Source organism: Dermacentor silvarum, chromosome 4 (genome assembly GCF_013339745.2).
Source record: "Dermacentor silvarum isolate Dsil-2018 chromosome 4, BIME_Dsil_1.4, whole genome shotgun sequence".
In the NCBI taxonomy this organism is placed as follows: Eukaryota; Metazoa; Arthropoda; class Arachnida; order Ixodida; family Ixodidae; genus Dermacentor; species Dermacentor silvarum.
Window position 1 is genome coordinate 98,729,013 of NC_051157.2, and position 13,856 is coordinate 98,742,868.

Consider the following 13,856-nt stretch of genomic DNA (forward strand, 5'->3'; position numbering starts at 1 on the left):
TGACTAAGAGATTGGTTGTATCAATCTCTTCCCTGCTTTTTTTCCACCAATCCTCTAAACTCCTCTTGCTTATCTTGGCTACTGATCGGTTAATGCTTCCGCCGACTTTAAACCCAAGCGCTCCTAGAAGGTATACGTTACCTACGGTTCCCACTGCGTGAATCCCTTCGCATTTCATTAGGAGGTGCTGAGTGGTCCCCGAATTTTTGCTGCAGCATACGCATGCCTAATCTAGTTTCGAATATTTGCTCCGGTATGTTTTTTTCCTTAGGCAACCGGCTCGAGGCTCAAATAGCAAGGTACTGCCCTTTGTGTTATCATACAGATTTCCCCATCTAATTTCTTCTCATTCTTGTAAATATCCATGGTCCATTCTTTGCATCCAATTCACTGTCTCTATTTCTCTCACTTTCTTTCTGATGACTCCTGGTTTTCTATTTACAGTTTGAATTATCCTGTACTTGGTCGCCAACTTTCTTGACGTCTTCCTCCATTCTGTGTCCATGCTTTTCATGTAGAGATACTTGTGCACTTTAGCCGCCCATTTATTTTCATCCACGTTCCTGAGCCTTTCTTCAAAACTAATTTTGATCTGTGCTTCTCTGACTTCAAAGGAGTCCCAGCCCATGTCACCTTGCAGTACCTCATTTGTGGTTTTACTGTGGGCTGCCAAACCCAATTCGCCTACTGATCTTTGATTAACTTCCAACCTCGACAAGATATCCGATTTTAAGCATAGAATGGCATTTGCAAACGTTAGCGCTGGCACCATAACTCCTTTCCAGATTCCACGCACCACCTTGTACTTATTGTGGCCCCAGAGTGCTCTGTGTTTCATTATTGCTGCATTCTGCTTCCCCTTTATTTTCAGATTGGTATCTTGGTGGGTGCTTGAGTAAGTCTTTCCTTTGTTTGTATATATGCCGAGGTATTTAAATTGCTTGACAGTAACGCACCCAGGATCTCTGCCAGGGGGGAGGGGGGGTTGAATTTCTGTGTGGGAGAGCAAGCACTTTGCATAATATGCAATTTCCTTGCTTTAGCCCGAGGAATCTTACAGCAAATAAAATGCCTAATAATATTAATAACAATGACACCAAGGATGATTACGATGTTTATTTATTCAGCGTTTTACTCGAAGTCTTGAAAGAGCGTGATAGGGCCAGGAAGCCGTTCTGTAGAGCAGTGCACGTGGTCATCTGTTGAAGATCTCACCAAACGGTCGTGGCATCGGGGGGGGGTGTTGGAACCCCCCCCCCCTCCTGGTTGGTGCCCCACTGTTGCTTGACTATGGTTATGACTTGCTGTTGACACCACGCAATTGCTCATCTCTTCATTTAAGATCATAATTGCTGACTTTTCTGTGCTAAATTCTTAAGGCCTACATTTGTCGCTGCGTTGTCACAGATATTCACAAGTGTCTGTAAATCTCTTGTATTGTCCGCTAGTAGCACTATCTCGTCCGCATACATCAGTCCAGGGACCTTCTGTTGCACCATTTGTCCATTACGCATGTAGGATAAATCAAACCCTAATTTCCTGTTTTCCAGTCATCTTTCTATGCTCTTAACATAACCTCCTCGGTCCCATAGTACCCAATTGGGTACATTGTATTTATTCCCATGCAGGATTAGCTCAGCTACAATTAAGCAAAATATCCAACTCCGACTTAAAGTCCTAAGTCTGTAGAATTGTGTGAAAGGGGTTTAAGCACATTACTGCTGCAAGCTTTTTCGTACCGCCGATGTGAAGATATCGTCGACGTGGCATGAAACCGTATTGTTCGTCGCCGACTCCCAAATTCAGCAAAACAAATTGCTTTGTCATTCAAATTTGCGTTTATTGATTGCCCGATAATTAGGAATACTTTGCGGACCTTTCTATGTAAGAAAAATCGATTGGCGACTGTACTTATTTTGTAAGAAAAAAAAAAACAGCCATCCGTTAAAAAATACGTGAATTAAACATTGCGTATCGGAACAGTCGCGTCTTCCCAGTTGAATTTCGATGCTTCCCGCATTTTTTCATATTTTCGTTCAGTATCCCTTTAAGGAAATATGGGTCAGCGAGTGAGTTAAAAGTGCGCTGACTGGAACTATTGGGAACCCTATCTGCACTTAGCCCGCGTGAGATGCGAACAGGGCGCAAACACGACGACGGCAATTTTCCTGCTGTCGGCTAGTTGTGCGAGGAAGTACGGGCGTCTCCTCGCCTTGCGAGCCCCACCAGGATGCGCTGGCGTGCGTCCCAGTGCCGCATCCTCCTGAGCCGCAGCGCCCCGACAACAAGGATGTCGAGCACTTGGAAGAAAACGAAGAAGGACAGGCCCAGGTACATGCCGCTGATACCACCCAGATTGCTCAGTACCCGGGTCTCCTGCGCATGGGGGATGGTTGTATGTATAGAAAGGCATGCACGTCAGCCTGAGCTTGTGTGCTCTAAGCTGCACTGTAAACAGTTGCACCCTTAACGGTGTTTTATGTCTGTTACTCACACCCTTACGTCCGTAAGGGTGTATGAGTTATAGCTAGGCTGATTTGCACCCTTAAGGAGCCTTAAGGGTTTACAGTGTGGTGCTGTTCACCGGGGAAGGGAAAAAAGGGGATCGAAAGAAAGGTGGAGGAATATGACGATAAGAATACTGGTGCGGTGAATGATGGTTGCTATATATAACACAGCAAGAGTACCGTACTGTTCGTCTAGCACATTTCGGGTGGGAGCAAGGGCCCAAATTAGTCTTCTTCACAATACAATGACACAATCTTCATTGTGTCATTGATAGCTGTCAGTGAAGAAGCTAAAGCCTGTCGCTTCTCCCTGCATGTTTGACAGACGCAAAATATGCGTTCTAGTGTCTCTGACACGTGGTCGCGGTAGTGATCTGGTCTGCCCTCACGACCGATGAGGTGCGCATAGCCCCGTATGTATGCTACACTAAGTCGTATTACGTGCACCAAACTTGTGTCGCAGCATTTGAGCTTAGGTGGCATGCGAAGCATATATGCGTTGCTTGTTCGTGTGCACCACCTAACTATAGGGCATGCCAGCACAAAATACCGAAACAGGCACAAACACGAAACGTACTATATATAGGACGAGCGCAGGAGACTACTTACCTCAATATGCCATACTTAGAGCGCATGCGCCCAGCCACATTCTCGCGTAGTTGCGCTCAAGGGTTGAAGATTGGGCGAGTTGGTAGGCGTTTCACGTTGAATGTGATCACAGTGCACACATATACTTAGAAGGACATGCAGAGTGAAAGAGCGCTCTTTCACTCTGCTTGTTTATTTTGCCTGTGAACATATTCAAGTAGTTGCACAATGAGGACCGTGACATCAGAAATGATGACATTGGGTGGCGGGCGGTGTCCTGTTATTAAGCAGTGGTTAAAATATAGCGCTCGCCCTTGTCTGCGTTGCGTTTGTTGCAGTACTTTGCGCTATACCATGCTCTAGTTAGAACGCAAAGACCAACCATAGCTCAACAGTCAGTCCTTCTTCCGTATACTCCAGTGATCAGATCTCTACAAATCCACGGGATCGGCGAAAAAGGCGTAACTTCACCACAATTCAGCACGCAGCCAGTATAGCTTAAATAAAAAATTTAAGCCGAGCTGGATTGATAAATTAGTGCTTTAAAATAAGTTCTTTAAGACAGGTCCCGTAAACGAGACATTCACATAAGAGAGAGTTACCGAAACGGGCATTTTGGACTTTGGTAAGGCATTTTGGATTTTGCTTGCGACTGTACCGTCTATTTTGGAAATGCGGAACAATGCTGCTCTCGAAGTAAAACACCTTAAGGGGGGGATGGCACCCGATCAGACGACTTTCAGGTTCTTGGCTAATATCTCAACTTCCACATGCTAGAAACAATTCAAAATTTGCACAGATATTTAAATATGTTTCTACTTCTTTCATATGCAAATTCGAGCAAGAAAGTTGAGTATTATGCAATTTATAAAAACATAAATGAGACACATTCGTTACTTTGGTAAAGGAACATTTTTAAACACTTAATATTCCTTCTAGAGCGACGAAAGTGCTCTCACGTCTTCCTTACAACGTGGGGTTTTCACTGAATTAAAAAAAAAAGTTATAATATTCCTGAAACAGATTTTTTTTTATTTTACATTCTAACAAGGCGGTTTTTGGATGGAGAAAGTTAAAAAAATTACGCTTTTAGTTCAGTCTCTGCAATGACCACTGAGCAATTATTGATTGAAATGTCAAAGAAAGAGGTTAATTTATTGCAGAGAAAATGTTCCTTATATCAGCCGAAATAGCATTTTCAGAAATCTTGTTTTAAGTTGTAAGTGTTCGACCACCTCTGGGGCGTAGTCTGCAGCATCATCTGCATCAGATTTCTTCCCGAAACCTTTTCTGGCACTTGCCTTGACCTTCCTTCGTTGTTTGCTCTCTAAAGAAAACCGAAACTCAGCCTTGACTATTCGAACATTGTCCCTCTGATTAAGGGCTACTACGCAAAACACTCCCGGTATGAGGCGATACATCGCACTTCAAGAACTTGCTTTGTTGCCATCATTGTAGAAGCCCTCCTGTGCTATTCTGTGAACACAGAATAGCCGCATAAGGTTTGCGGTCACAAAAACTCGGCAGCAAGATCAAATTGAGCGGCGGCACAGCGTCTAACCGCGGTCACAGAAAAAAGTTGTCGCAGTTTCACCTGAAAGGCGAAGCATCAATTGCGATAGCAAATTTGTGGAGAGCTATACGGAGTAAATGATATTAGCTTTATCAGCTGTATAAACTTGGACATGCAGCAGCACCGGCAACATGCAGAACTGTTGTCGACGCCGTCGGCGTTTTGCCCGCGTTCGCTCAGAATGCGTGCGGCGTTGGTGACTGTTGCCGGAGCCTCTGATATAAATAGGCACTTGGTGCCGCAGTTAAACGTCGCCTCCCTTCCCTCCCCCTCCCCCCTCCCCCACGGCTTCTCGCGCGTCGGAAGAAGGCGCGTTTGCTCTACATATATGGTGATTGTAAAGGAGGGAAGAGACGCCTACTTCTGCAGCCCTTAAGGGAGCACGGCGCAGAACGCGCGTTTGTTCTCCGCCGTGCGTTCACTACCCGTGAAAGCGCGCGCCCCTCGCGCCCTTTCACTCGCACATACAGCGTTCGGCGCGCGGCGACGATTTCATCTCCATTGACGTCATACGGAACCTCACGGCGACGCCGACGGCAGAAATCTGCTTTTGAGTGTCCATATAATTGCTATCGCAATAAAACAAACGCGCGTCGTGCTCGCGCCGTTTTCGTGTAAAGCCCAGGGGCTTTATTGTCCAGGGACTTTATTTTCGTTGCTCATCGGAGTGCCACTAGCTGCAAATATTTTAAATACTAGAATATAAAAGCGAATATTTCCTTGATTCCTTCCGGTATTATGTAAAAAAAAAATTGTTTATATCAGTTGCACTACTTCATTTATAGTGAAAATTGCAACGTGAACAATCTTTTTAGAAGCCATGTCGGCTTTCATGAGTGGGTATGCATCAGAGGCGCGATTTTTGAATCGCTTGTGGTGCAACCACAAGCGCGCCATTTGCTGGACATGTTCTCCATGAGATGAAGTATTTATTGGTCCTACTTTTGAAAAAAAAAAAAGGCGTTTTGGACAGATTTTGTGTACCCCCCCCCCCCCCCCCTTAAAAAACGACATTCTAAGAGCTGTCAATCACGACATGAAAAAAGTAAGCCACACTGCATTCGATCACGGAAGAGAATGAAGTTTTGATTACATTCATTTTACTTTTTGATAGAGCTCACTGTAGGCGCTAACGCACCTCTGCGTACATGTCATCGCATATACCGTGGTAAAGGAATCGGTGGCATGTGGCTTTAGTCAGGGCTATAGTTGACGAGTGAGGCGCCTTTTTTTTTCCGCCACTCTCTGACTCACCGAGGCAGGCATACCGTCTTGCAAGACATTTTCGAAATCGCTGATGCAGACATGATTACCCAGGCTTTCTTGGGTGATTCAGATTGGAAAAAAAAAAAAAAGACGTGGCTGGGACTTAATATTGACTTTGCCTGGGGGATTGGTGCCAGTAACTCCAAGGCTCTACATCTACATCGACTTTGCCTGCGACTAAGCCATTTATTGGCTCAGAACAACAAACGAGGAGAGGTTAACACAAGTGTAGTTTGTCATTCTAGCTCACAAATCAATCACTGTTTCACGAATGCGTTTGTTCAAAAAAGAAAAAAAAAAGAGAGAGAGAGAAGCTTGGGGAGGACGTGAAGGCCTAACTATCGCTTGAGTGCTCGAGTCCGCTCTCTCAAGTTCTGTGGCTACACGTCACTGCCATTATCCGATCATTCAACGTAGCCTGTTTCTCTTCTGGCAGTCCTTCTGAACTAACCGCACAATGTAACTCCACCGTGATGCGGCATAGAAACACTGGACGGCGCACTTGCGAGGTAAGGGAATACGTGGTATACTCACGTCGTACTTAGGCACCGATCGAATGTGCTCGTAGGTGAGCGAGTCGAAGTACAGGACCAGGCGAGCCGGGGGCCTACAGAGGGAACAGCGACAGATGATTACGGGAAGCGCAAAGCTATAGGTGCAGCCCAAAGATGCTTCGCAAATGAAAACACACGGTTCTACACGTTAGCAGATTTTAGCGGTATTCAATGACATAGCTTATAACTATTTATTATGAATCGGCGGAGCGGTAAAGTTTGTCTTTTTTTTCTTCTTCAGTGGTGTTGACAGCATCTCTTGGTACACAACAGAGCATAAGTAATGCAGTGTAACAGCAAATACTTGCCATATGTGCAGTGCTTAATATTTTTATAGCCTCCTGGCCTTCGCGAGAGAGACAGGCGTCTTCCACTACGTGTAGCCCTGAGGAGTAATCGGCACCACTGACAAACTATTCCCAATCTACTACTGTTTCCAAATAATTAGGCCGGAGCGCCATCCTATATTTTATTAAACGATCAATAAAAATGTACTTATAATGTGTAACTAATTAATTGCCAAATTATTAAATAACAAATTTATTAATTACCTAGATATTAAATATTCTTATTGATTAATTCGAGCATGTACCAAGGTTCACACATTGTTGGCTTGATTGCGGTATTCACTGACATTGCTTGCACGTTGCGTTTGTTACAAAAAGAAAAAAATGTTCAATTTGTGTCGGACACGAATGTTTCCTTCTGATTCTGTACTTTAACTGTGTCCTATTTTTACTCGGCTTTATTACCATGGGCCAGTAGTATCCCTTTATTTCTGGGCGAATGATGTTTCGAACTCATTTCCATGTCAGTGTGTAGGTGTGCCCTTTTATTTGATCGTTAATAATTTCATTGCGACAGCAACCTTGCGCAGCTACACTGCCGGTATACCTGCGACGCACTTCATTCAGGCGGCGAAATGTAACCGTATAACTGTCCTTTCGCCTACAAAACACACAACTTTACTCTGTCGAATGCTATGTTGGAGCGATGGCACGTGAACGTAGTTTAAAAAAATATGCAGATCCAACGCACGTCTTAATTAATACCGCTGTCACACGGCACATGTAATGTCATTCGCAGCGAATGAGATTACGTGTCAATGCCATTTTGTTGCTTCTACACGGGCATAGTGAATGACATTCGCAGTTAATGGCATTCGCCCCATTGAATGAGTTTCCTGAACTCATGCACGCGCGACTTGTGCAGTCTAGACGACAGGGGCTTGGCAAAAAAAATTACAAAATCGATAAGTTAAAACGAAATGTAAATATTTTCAAATAACCTTCCAATGTTTACCATTGCATTGCTAAAATACAGTGAAAATATGTAGACAAGGAGCACGACTTGTAAGGTTTCGTTGTCATAGCAGCCAGCCGATAAACATTGCCATCAATTGCGAATGCCATTTCGTTTACCCGTGTAGACTGGGAACGCAAGACCGCAATGACATTCGATATGAATGTCATTAGAGAGTTTTAGATTAGGAATCTAAAACTCTCTATTTACTGCAAATGACGTTACATGTGCCGTGTGACAGGGGTATTATGAAGCGAAGCTTTCCTGAAGCGGGTGATCAAATGCTATGCTATATACATTTGCCATCGTATTCCAGCTTTGGTGTAAAGGAAACTGGCGTGCGCGCGCATGCGCTCTCGCACACCCGTGCCACGTGACGTGACACGCGTGGCGATCATCTCAAAGAGCTGGCGTTGACACGGCACAAGTATACGTGCGATTGAGATGTGCCTTTCGACATGCTGCTACTTATGGCGTTGCACAGTTAATGGAAAACTCGCAGGTTAGATTGGACTGCAGAACCAACTGTATTTTCGCAGACACATTTCGTTGGCATGACTTCACACCTGAAAGACCTTTAAGACCAAAGAAACTTCCAGGCCAGACTGGTATCCATTGTTGATGCAGCGTATCCTTTTACCTTCCTTTTAGAGAACTGTTTACTGTGCTCTTGTAGACGCGGCCGCACCATGAGAGAGAGAGAGAGAGAAAAAAAAAGTGGTTGTTAAGCACGAGGCTGCTGTGCTGAGGTTTCGATCCCAGCTTTGGGCACGTATTATTATTATTATTTTTTGAGTGGGAGCTATTCGGCAGGGCAGCAGCACCCAGCAACCACTGTCAGGAAAGTCGGGAAGGGTTCGCGAAGAAAGCCTCGGGCCCAACTCCGAAGTGCTGATGCCAACATGAAAGTATATAAGCCCTTATTTGAAGTCTATTAGAAGTCATCGTAGCTCAAGAAAGAAGACGGGAAGCAGTCTTAACAAATAAACGAGGCACGTCAATAGAAGCAATGAACAAGTGTATAGCTGTCTAGTTCTAGAATACAGTGCGCCAATAAATACCAATATTTCTTATTGGCAAACTATGTTCGAGTGCGCAATTAAGAACGATGTGTATATAACGTGTCTAGCAATACACCGGAGTCAAGTGGTCGAAATATAGAAATCTCTTGCCGCCACCGCTTGCACGCTTTGGCCGCTTACTTCGTCCAAGAGCAGACACCGCAGAACACTTCCTGCAGTATCTGCTACAGCGGAGCCCAGGCTTGTCAGGGCAGAACGCGGAAAAAACTGCGCATGCGCGTAGCGCGAGCCCTCACGATTTTTTTTTTTTCGCGCGTTGCACTTTCACCCATTTGCTTCGTCCTTTCTTTCTCCTTGTTCAAACAGTGCGCACGCGCATGGCTTGATAAACGGAACCTCCCCGTTTTTTTTTTTTTTTTTTTTTTTCCAGTACAGGCATAGTACCGCAATTCTTACAAGAAAAAAAAAAATGCTTCAGAACAACGGGCACTTTTTACAGTGCACAGATGCAAGAAGAACGAGTAAATCAGTCTGTCTTCGTGTCATCGCAAGGGCGAGGCTGTAAATTAGCAGCCGAATGTGCTCCGTCGTATGTGTATACGATCACAGTACCCTCGCACCTCATAGTTGTAACCAGTAGGGCTAACTAATGAGTGTCCCGGCAGCACACCTCAGCAGATATACCGGGAATGTATCGCCGGAATCATTCTCCGATGCTTTCGCCCCAATTTTTGCTGTAAACATGTAGCCTACCGGTAAGACACAACGCTCCACTGAACACGCAGAGCAGATGGTATATTTTATGGACGCTAGATTTGAAATCCGCATCTTGCCTCTAGTTGGATGAAAATGCCCTGCAGGAAGGTCGCTAGACTTCCTGTCAGGCAGGATGTGCTATCTTAGCGGCCAGCGTGCGAATCGAAGCGCGGATAGGGCTGTCGTGAGTCACAGCTGTGCAAAGGCGGAAGCAACGTTGCTAGATCGGTATAGGCAGCGTAGAACGAATATAACCGTTTATTTTATTAATTTTTTTTTGCACCTACGAGAAGTTTTTTGTTGACCTTTATTGTTTTATGTGTCAATATGAAATCGAACAGATGTCCACAGAGCTTGCTTCAAGGCTAAAAATTATGTATAGTGCGTAGACTTGCCGAATTAATATGAAATTTGTGTAATATGCATAGCGTAGGGCGTAAACGTTAGCGTAAATTGCAAGCGTTTCCTGTTAAAATTATTTGAGTCTGCTTTCGTATTTGTCATTTCGCGCGCTTAAGTTTTAGCTGCAGCCTATAAGCGTCTAGATTTGCGGGAACACGAAGTCATATGGAGTAATAGTAAACAGTAACGAGAGGCATGGTTGCAGGTAACTAGGGTTAAATGAGTTCCCACTGGAAAGATTGAAATAAATGCTCCTCCGGCTACTTCATTTCAATTATACGGGAAATAAAATTTTGACAGGAATATGAATAAAAAAATATTACAGAATGGTTACTTCAGCACGCACAAACTGTAAGGCATACAAAAACGATAACAATGAAGATGAGTCGCTGCATAAAATCGTACCTATAGTATTTCGAACACATGTCCGTACTATAATGAAATGCATTTTGTTGCATTGAAAGCCGACTTGCACGATGGTTATACCTTCGAGCAACACTTCGCATAGAATCAGAATCGAGTGTTTACACGAATAAGGAATGTCCTCGCGTGTAATGAGCTCTGTCAAGTTTTTAACGCCTGTGTGTTCGCTCAGAAGGAGCCGTGCGGAGTTTGCAGGCTATAACTGCAAGTGGGTTGGATTACGTAGCCACGCACAAACATATTTTAAAGCGCGGCGAACGCTGAGTGTATAGTGAACTAGAATATACTTCTAGTTCACTATAGCTGAGTGTTAACCTGGCTCGGTCCACTCTTGAGGGAACACGCGAGCGCGTGGCCGGCGTAGGGTTCCTCGATGCGTGCGCCCCCTCCGGCGGAGGGGGGCGCACGCAAATCTAGCTTTCATGAACATCAGTGTTTATTTCTCGTGGGTGCCACCACGTGGGGTATTGACCTTAAATTTTTCAGGCTTCCGGCGGTAACGTAGTGGTGGCGATAATGAAAAAAAAAAAAAAAAAAAAACATATTCTTGCACACTGGACTACACTACACAGCTTGTCCCGCCGGTGTGATCACTGTTCTCGATAAAGAGTATATCCGCCTGTTGGGATGAAAATGATTTATCATCCTTAGATCGTTTAGTCGTGACACGGAACGAATCCTGTACAGAACGAATTCGTCGGAACATACGAAGTCGGAACGAATTCTGTACGTGTTGGTAAGATTTATTGTCCAAAAGTCGCACAGCGGCTATTAGAGATGACCGTTGTGGACGACTCTCGATTTTGACATATCGGTGTCGTTAAGGTGCCCCCAATTATTTCCCAACCATTTTTTTATCCGCACTCATGGGCTACGCAGCAGCTGCAAATCTAAAAAAAATTGTGCTTAAATATTAAGATGGATTTATTAAGGTGATTTTAGCAGGTGATTAAGGAATATTAAGAAGGTGATTTAAGGAGTCCAGACTCTTATGAATAGATACTTGGTCTCGAGCGAGGAAATAAAATTTACTTATTACCTTGAAACGGAAGGGGGAAAAAAAAAAAAAGAAAACGAGACCGTGATAAAAGGCGCAGGAATACTCAAGGTGTACGTTAAGGATTATGTATTGGTACTTGCAAGGGGCGCATGACATACCCATTTTTCTTGGTGGTTTCCGTGACACCCTGCAATAGAAGTGAACGTTGAAGTTTGTCAGTTGTGCCCGCCAGTCGCAGTATTGGTACTTGACGCTTCAATTCAGCATCATTAACATTTTCGAGCATCGCGTACAAATAAAAATACACGCGCCATGTCCAATGTTTTGATACGAAAGCATGATATGTCCCGCTTCGCGAAAATTCGGTGGCGGCGTGACCAAAGCGTGGTGCCAAAAAAATGGACGATGGCGCAAAGAGTAAAGAAACATAAAAAATTCTCGGATTGACGTCACATTTCTCAGTGTCTTACACAAACGCGCATCGTGTCTTCCTTATGTGCAAACGCTCGCGCACCGCTTTTGATGAACCGCCGTGGTTGCTTAGTGGATATATAGTGTTGGACTGCTGAGCGCGAGGCCGCGGGATCGAATCCCGGCGACGGCTGCCGCATTTCGATTGGGATGCGAAGTGCGAAAACACCCATGTACTTAGATTTAGGTGCACTTTAAAGAACCCCAGGTGGTCGAAATTATTCGGGAGTCCCCCATTACGGCGTGCCCCATAATGAGATCGTGGTTTTGCCACGTAAAACTCCATAATTTTTAACACTTTTGATCGGGTGCTGGTCACCGTCGTCATCGTCTTCTATCACGCGCTAACGATCCTTCAATACGAAAGGGCACCGCTGCGTTCCCTGTGTCCATTTCTTGGCCAATCCACCATAGTGGGTAGGAACCCCATACGTGACGGGACACAACAACAACAACAACAACAACAACAACACTCTCGCCGCCAACACATGAATGTATAAAATGAGGTGTACCACGGCAATCATGTCTGAAAAGGAACGCCGGGCAAGTTTACACGTGCACGACGACATGCGGACAACCTAAGCGAAAACATTTCTCCAAAGCGGCTACCATGCTTTCGCATTCTCACACGTCAGCGGTCTTAAGTGTCTGCCGAATTTTGTTTCTGTTGATTATTGTTCCTTTGGGACCAAAAATGTTCTTCAGCCCCCTCCTTACTTTGCTATCATCATAATAATATTTGCAATCGTTAATCCGATGGCACGTCTCAGAACGTTTGCTTGCCTATTGCACAACAATACTGTGAGCCCTTTTCGGGCTTTTACAGGGTGGTGAAAGTGCGCTACAGTGTAGTTACACAAGACTTCAAATATTTCTGACCACGAAAATCACTGATACAATGTAAGACAAATTATTTCACAAGCACACTTTACACAAGCAGCAGCAGAAGTTCTATATTTGTCTGAAACGCGGCGTCAGAATCTCTGTAGCGAAAATGTCCGGGTAAGATTTTTCCAGTGTACGATTACTCGAACTAGAAAGGAGTACTTAAACAACATCGACACTGGGCGGGTAGGGCATAAAAACTTAAGAATGATATTTACCCAGAAAAATTATGCTAGGAGGCCGGAAGGACAGTTCTGGATCTAAATTTAGATTTCTTGTATGCAACTGGCATAAAAGTTTAGGTATTATGTTTTTCTACGTGAAGCAACAACATACGGGAGGTGTCGAGAGAGTCCGAGAACTGATCGGTGATTAGCTTTTTTGAAAATTAAACACATGCGTAGTTTTATGTTTCACTAGATGCTTGTTGGGGACCCAGAGGTTGGTCGATACTTGGCGCTTCTTTATGGAAGTTACACAGAAAGTTGGAAACATAGTAAATCGGCATTTCGATTGAACGTGCCCCTTTTTTGTGCGGAGAAAGAAGTTAAGCGCACAAAGTGGGACCAGACTGCGTATCGAATGTGAAAGAGACGGGAGGCCCGAAAGAAGTGTAGAGCGAGACAAGAACGTTTTTGCTGGGCTGCGAAACGTGGTGTAGAACGTGAGAATTTGCATGGCTCGTAAACGCGAAGCGGAACGCGGTGACGCTTGGTGTATATGAGCAGCGACTGACAATGCGTAACGTCGATGAGCCGTGTCTTTTCAGGCGTGGAGTTAGGCGCATGCAGTGCAAAGAACAGACACGTGTGTCGTAGTGAATAAATTTAACGCGCATTCGTGTCTCGTTGACACGGACGCCGCCCCTTATCGAAACATTTGCACCATGGTGTTACATTTGCATAAACATCGCACTGTAATTGCGCCATTAGTGTTACACTTGCGCAAGAATATATTGCAGTTGCGTCATATTGCTCAAGTATTTTCGTCATTAGTTTTAAGTTTGCGTAACACTTGCGTTAACATTTTCGTAAACATCGGAGATAGCCTCGCTTATCACCGATTTCTATACGTGCGTGGGATTCGCCGATTGTTTACTGTGGTCAA

General features: G+C 44.5%; 1 protein-coding gene and 1 long non-coding RNA gene across 2 annotated transcripts in view; one reads left to right on the forward strand and one right to left on the reverse strand.

Annotated features, from left to right (window-relative positions):
• Positions 1 to 13,856, forward strand: part of LOC119450432 (sialin-like) — a 233,203-nt gene that overhangs the window by 55,237 nt on the left and 164,110 nt on the right. The gene's annotated exons all lie outside the window — the stretch shown is intronic.
• LOC125944744 (uncharacterized) lies at positions 1,281 to 11,582 on the reverse strand. The gene is made up of 3 exons (XR_007466439.1): positions 11,552 to 11,582; positions 6,469 to 6,541; positions 1,281 to 2,376 (listed from the first exon to the last, which is right to left on the reverse strand). It is a non-coding gene; the product is annotated as an uncharacterized LOC125944744 (long non-coding RNA).